We start from the raw sequence: 5,700 nt of genomic DNA, 5'->3' as shown, positions 1-5,700 counted from the left end.
ACACACACACTCACACCTAGGGGCAATTTGGAGAGGCCAATTTACCTGACAGTCATGTTTTTGGACTGTGGGAGGAAGCCGGAGTACCCGGAGAAACCCACGCATGCAACATGCAAACTCCATACAGAAAGACCGGGAATCAAACCCAGAACCTTCTTGCTGCAAGGCAACAGCTCTACCAACTGCGCCACTGTGCAGTCCTCCTTATTGCTATATTACATTAAATCAAACTAATCTTATTTAAGTAATTTAAAATTATTTCTACTTGCTAAATACCAGATTCCTCGAATTCAGATTATTGTATATTATGATAACCTGACTGAAACTAACAATAATAAGCTACAGTATGTCATGATTAAAGTTTTAATCTGTAGAAAATAATAATAAATTAATCCCTTTATTTAAATAGGAGTGTTACTTTTCTGTTTTTAGATAGTAGAGATCTGCAGCCTGAAATGTTTTGCACCTTTGGTTTTCTTTTCTCTGTAGGTGCTAACGCCAGGTTTGCTCTACTTTGTTTATTTCATGGTCAAAATCTTTGACACTAACATTCTGACACCTTTTACAATCCACTGCTAAATCCTTCTTTCCCCTGGTATGTTCTTTTTTTCTACTGTTGTGATGTACGGTTAGGTTTTAGACACCTTCTCCACCTGGCCAGTAGGCATTTTAAAGTAGGTGGTTAGAAAAACATCATGGCTTGACTTAAAATAAACTCTCGACACCCACAGCATGTCAAACATCAGCTGCCCATTTGCAAAATTCACAAGAGAAGTCAAGGAAAGAAATAAACTTCAACCTGAGGAACTTTAACTTTAAAATTAGGGAAGGTTTTTTAGACTTTATTATTTTTTTTTATTACGATTAAAATAAAGCCGTATCTAAAATCAAAATAAAAGAAAAATTACTGCACTTTAATAAAACATCAAATTATGGATTCATTACAATAAAATCCACAAATGGAGGACTAAGCCTGGCCTACTTCACTGTGGATCTGTACAGATCAGAAAATGCACATTTACTAAGGTTTAGGAACAATAATATTTAATAATAATAAAGATTATTATTATTAAAAGTTTAATACACCACCCTGAAAATCAGCGACTGTCTGATAGAGACTTTTGAGGAATCCAGATGATTGAACAAATCTTTTGGAGTCTTAAAACCTGACCAAAACTAAATGATTCACTTCCCTAAGAGGCTGACAGTGAGAATTTCCCATCCATCTAACGAGCTGCATCACAGCATTGAGCAGCAACTGCACTGCAGCTGAAAGGAAGTCTCTGCAAAGTGTGATGAGGACGGCAGAGAGTCATCAGCGTTTCACTCCTGTCTCTGGAGAACATCTTTAAGGGAAGAGACGAGAATAAAGCCAAAAGCTGTTTAACCTCCTGAATGTACTGTACAAGTAAAAAACAAACAAAAAAAGTCTATATTCTTTCTCTCAAGCAATAGCTATGAACAGTTGTAAAGATTTTATTATCTGATGATGCTTTGACACCTGAATTCCTCCTTTACGGGGCAATAAAGGTTCATTTTGCCTCGTCAAACACATCAAAGCAAGTTGCTGGTCTGTTCGTATTTCTGGAAAACAAAATGAGACGTGCAAGTGTGTAAAAAACTGCTGTTAATAGATGACAGTATAGTTGGTTAATTTCTGTAACCGTAACGAGAACAGAACATTTATATACTCTGTTTAGCAAAATTAAGGTTAAAATATTTAGTCTGCTGGTATATTTTAAGGATGTTTTGCAACCCAAAAATATTTGGTAAGTTTTACACCCGATTAAAATCCTTCTAGACCAAACATATCAGCAACGATTGATCCACATTTGTAGTATCGTAATTCCACATCACTTTGCGCTATCTGAAAAATTCTAACAGTTTCTGAAAGGGGAGACGTTGCACTTTCCAGCCAATATCTGGTTATTACGGTAATTTCACCCCTGCCATAGAAGGAAGGGAAATTAATCTAAGGGGCACTCTTGTAATAGACGGTAATAAATTGCTAGATATTGAAAGTTACAGTTGTTATGGATAAATGGGCAAATATATTTACTCACAGGATATTTAAAGAACTTCTTACAATTAAAATCAGCTAAAATATCTGTGGAGATTTGAAACTTAGGTTATAAAAGGTTAATTTGGAAAACCCAGTTTTAGGATTGACCCAGTGTCGCTCCTAGTAGTTGACAGATTTTTGCACCACCAGTAACTAAGATGTTTTATCCATAATTTTGTTCTTTTTTGGGAAGTTTCTGCACTTACATCATGCGTTTCAGCCTTTCTGTGGATCATCAGCATTTTCCTCAGCTTTTCCAGAGCGTAAGAGAATGCAGATTAGAGGCTTTTTTTATACAGAGCATGGCGTAGCAACCAGAGTGCCAATTAGCTTTTAAACCAGAGCGGCGCTCTGTGAACATAATCGGCAAGTAAATCCAAAAGCCATCATTCGAATCGTGATTACTGATCACTCTGAGCTGAGCCAATTGCAGCACAGAAACTCAGTCTTTTATCAGCCATGTTAAAGTTGCAATGTAAAATGTATAGAACTTGTTAGATTTACATTTTCCTCCGCCTTTTTCACCTTCTCCTTTAGAGATAGGCACTTTTCTTTAACAGCAGGACAAATACAAACTCCCAACATCCAGAACTAGCAGGTGTATGCAATTTGAATTGAATAAATGAATTGAATCCATGAGGGTTGAAGTGCAAATTTATTTGTCCATGCCATGGAGATTGTAGGGAGTTGTTAGACGGACACTGCGTTCCTTTAAATCTAGACAAAAAATCCACCTGTTCAGATTTGCTTTTGGATCATAACGAATGAAACACCAACCAACATTTTGACGTGTAATGATGGCAATTGACAAAATGTAACTACATTTTTGGCCCATGGCCTATGACTTTGTGCTTTTGTGATGTAAAGCACTGTGATCTGCCTTGTTGCTGAAATGTGCTGTACAAATAAACTTGGCTGATTGACTGACGTTCTGTTTGACTCTGAAATAGCTTAGCTTTGCCAGCCGGTGAGTGTGTAATGAATCTGTAGGCTCATCATGAAGCCATAGCCTTTCTAAGCCCTCAGGATAAGATATCATTGATGTTATTCCAAGGCCTAGATTTGATCTGATATGGTAAAAAAAAAACTTTACATTTTTTTAAACTAATGATGAAATCATGCTCTCACCCAATTTTAGCTTTAGCTAGAACCTCTGCAAATTCATAACCCAGTAATAATTGTTGGGCATTTCAACAAATAAACAATAGATTTCCGCGGTTTATAATGATTTACTACAAATTATGGTGCTGTCACTCACAGTTGTTTCATTATATCATGCATCTCTTTCCAGCTCCTTAAACTTAAAAACATTGAACTAATGCACTCATGATGACGTGCTAGCTTTCTGAAGAAAATATTTCTATGGCAACATCAGCTGCTCTTTTATAGTAAAAGGGTATCAGACAATTGTTTTATGTTGTACAAGGTCATGAGAAAAAGCTGTTTTGTGCTATTCATGCTCTGCTGAAAAGACTGTGGAGTGCCACTACTGCAAAGCAGAGGCTATTTTCAAAACACAATAACTCCATATACATTTTTCAGAGTAATCCTCTGCCTCCACGGAGGTGAAGTGCATCATAAAGCCCCCAGTGCAGAGTAAAAAAAGAAAAGCTGTTTCGCCAGGTATTAATATCCCCTTGGGAAGCTTCACTAAACTGAATACGGGGGTACATGTCTGTGGAGGGACTCTTCATTTAGTAGTGGGCACTAAATCAACCGCTGCTAGAGGCTAAGGATGCTGAAACCAGGGAGAAAGTGGCTGAGCTCCTCTTTCTATGGGCCATAACCTGTCACTCTTACCACAATCCCTTCACATTTCTCCTGCTTTAATTTTCCGATTCTCTCTTTCACATTTTATCTCTCTCCTGTGTTTCATCACATCTTCCTCCTCCAACCCAATTTTGTCATCAGCAGTTGCTGTTCCTCATCATCCATATCTCCCTCAAGTTCCACCCAGTCCTCTCATCTCGCCTCCTGCTACACACACCCCCAGAGACGCGGAAAAGGAGGTCAGCTCTGTCACACAACACAGGTTTTACATTCTGTGGCTACAGCAACAGAGCTGCCACGGTGTGGGAATTGATGGAGTATTTTTTGCTGCCCAAAACCAGAGCAGACTTAATAATTTTTTTAAGAGAAGCAACAGATATCCTGGTAAATAATGAGACAAAATCCATCCATCATACTGCAAAGTTGAAATGGATTTGAGGTGGGGGGGTTTGATAAATTATGATGAACTAATTACGGTTGTGGAAAGCATGTTAACATTATTTATAGTCAGAACTCCATATAACAATGGAAGGGCAATGTTTGTTTTGGTTCTGATGTTTTTTTCCAGTCCTCTCAATTAACCCTTTGCAACTGCGTCACTTAATCATTCGAAGCGCCATGACGGACGTCTGAAGTGAGGATCCGGAGTATTGAACTGAAGTTGTTTTCCCAAGTTGTTTTTGTCAGTTTATTCATGGCTGCTGCTTCTTGCTCGAGTCAAGCTAATTGGTCTTTTAATGTAACACACCTGCTTGGGGCTCACAGACGGCGGGATTTGAAATAGCTAGCTTAGAAACTGACCCATACCTCCTCCCTCCTGACATGTTGATCAAATTACCGACTTTACCTGAATTCATACTACATGATTTCTGTGATTTATGTCATAAACAGCGTTTCCCGTTACACCGGAGAAACGTACAACAGACAAGATGCTAACTAGTTTTTTTCCCCCCATACATGCTACATGACGGCGTAGCCTAGCATGTATGCTAAGTTTAGCTTCTCCATAAAGCAATATGGAGCAATATTTCTAATTATACTTACTTATAAAGTAAGTATAATTAAAATTACCGTTCAAAGTAAGAAGAACGTTAATCTTCTTACCTTGTAAAAAGCTGCAAATCCGCGGTTACACCGAGGGCTGACAGTCATTATGATTGACGGCTGCTATCCATCGCCGCAGCAGCATTCCTCATTAAAAGTTATACAATAAAATGACAAATTTTCTATCCTTGTCTGTTTGTGCAGCCGATCGCACAGTACCCTGTGACCATTTTTACTGCGAAAACAACTAAATAGAAGTGATAGTAGGTCATCATATGTGCATTTTTGACAGGCTTTACAGGAGCGCATAGGTTTGACATCCGTCACGGCAGATGTATTTGAACCACACTTTCCTGTAGCAAAATTGCTATGCAACAAACTTACCTTTAAAAACAAACAAAAAAAAAAAATCTGAATTATGTGCAAATGTTTGAATTTACTATTGCATGAAATTCAGACAAACAGGTTGAAGCAAACTTATATTATTTAGGTTTTTTTGTGCCTTACACTCATTCTAAGTTTATTACTGCCACTTTCTAGGCTGGAGTACATGTGTTCAAACAAATACTGGCTGATGCGTGGGTACTGCAGAGTTGGATCAGTAAAAAAAAAAAACAAGTACAAGTACATATGAGATACAAGACAGATTTATGTTGCTAATGCCAAGTGGAGGTCAAATATCCATTCAGATTTATCTCTAATACATTGACTGGAATGGTTACTAGATGTTACATAGGCTAAACTGGTATAGCATTTTCTACTGACCACTCAAAAGGCTTTTAAACTACAGTCACACTAATAAACTCACTCAGACACCAAATCAA

The 5,700-nt window shown here is 37.8% G+C and overlaps 1 long non-coding RNA gene across 1 annotated transcript; it reads right to left on the bottom strand.

Moving 5' to 3' along the window:
- Window positions 1-866: 866 nt before the first annotated feature.
- LOC103475614 (uncharacterized) lies at window positions 867-5,389 on the bottom strand. The gene is made up of 3 exons (XR_535347.2): window positions 4,937-5,389; window positions 1,502-1,584; window positions 867-1,346 (listed from the first exon to the last, which is right to left on the bottom strand). It is a non-coding gene; the product is annotated as an uncharacterized LOC103475614 (long non-coding RNA).
- Window positions 5,390-5,700: the final 311 nt, after the last annotated feature.

Source organism: Poecilia reticulata, chromosome 14, assembly GCF_904066995.2.
Source record: "Poecilia reticulata chromosome 14, P_reticulata-male-v2, whole genome shotgun sequence".
Taxonomy (NCBI): domain Eukaryota; kingdom Metazoa; phylum Chordata; class Actinopteri; order Cyprinodontiformes; family Poeciliidae; genus Poecilia; species Poecilia reticulata.
The sequence above is the reverse complement of the archived record's forward strand: the minus strand, read 5'-3'. Positions and strand labels throughout refer to the sequence as shown.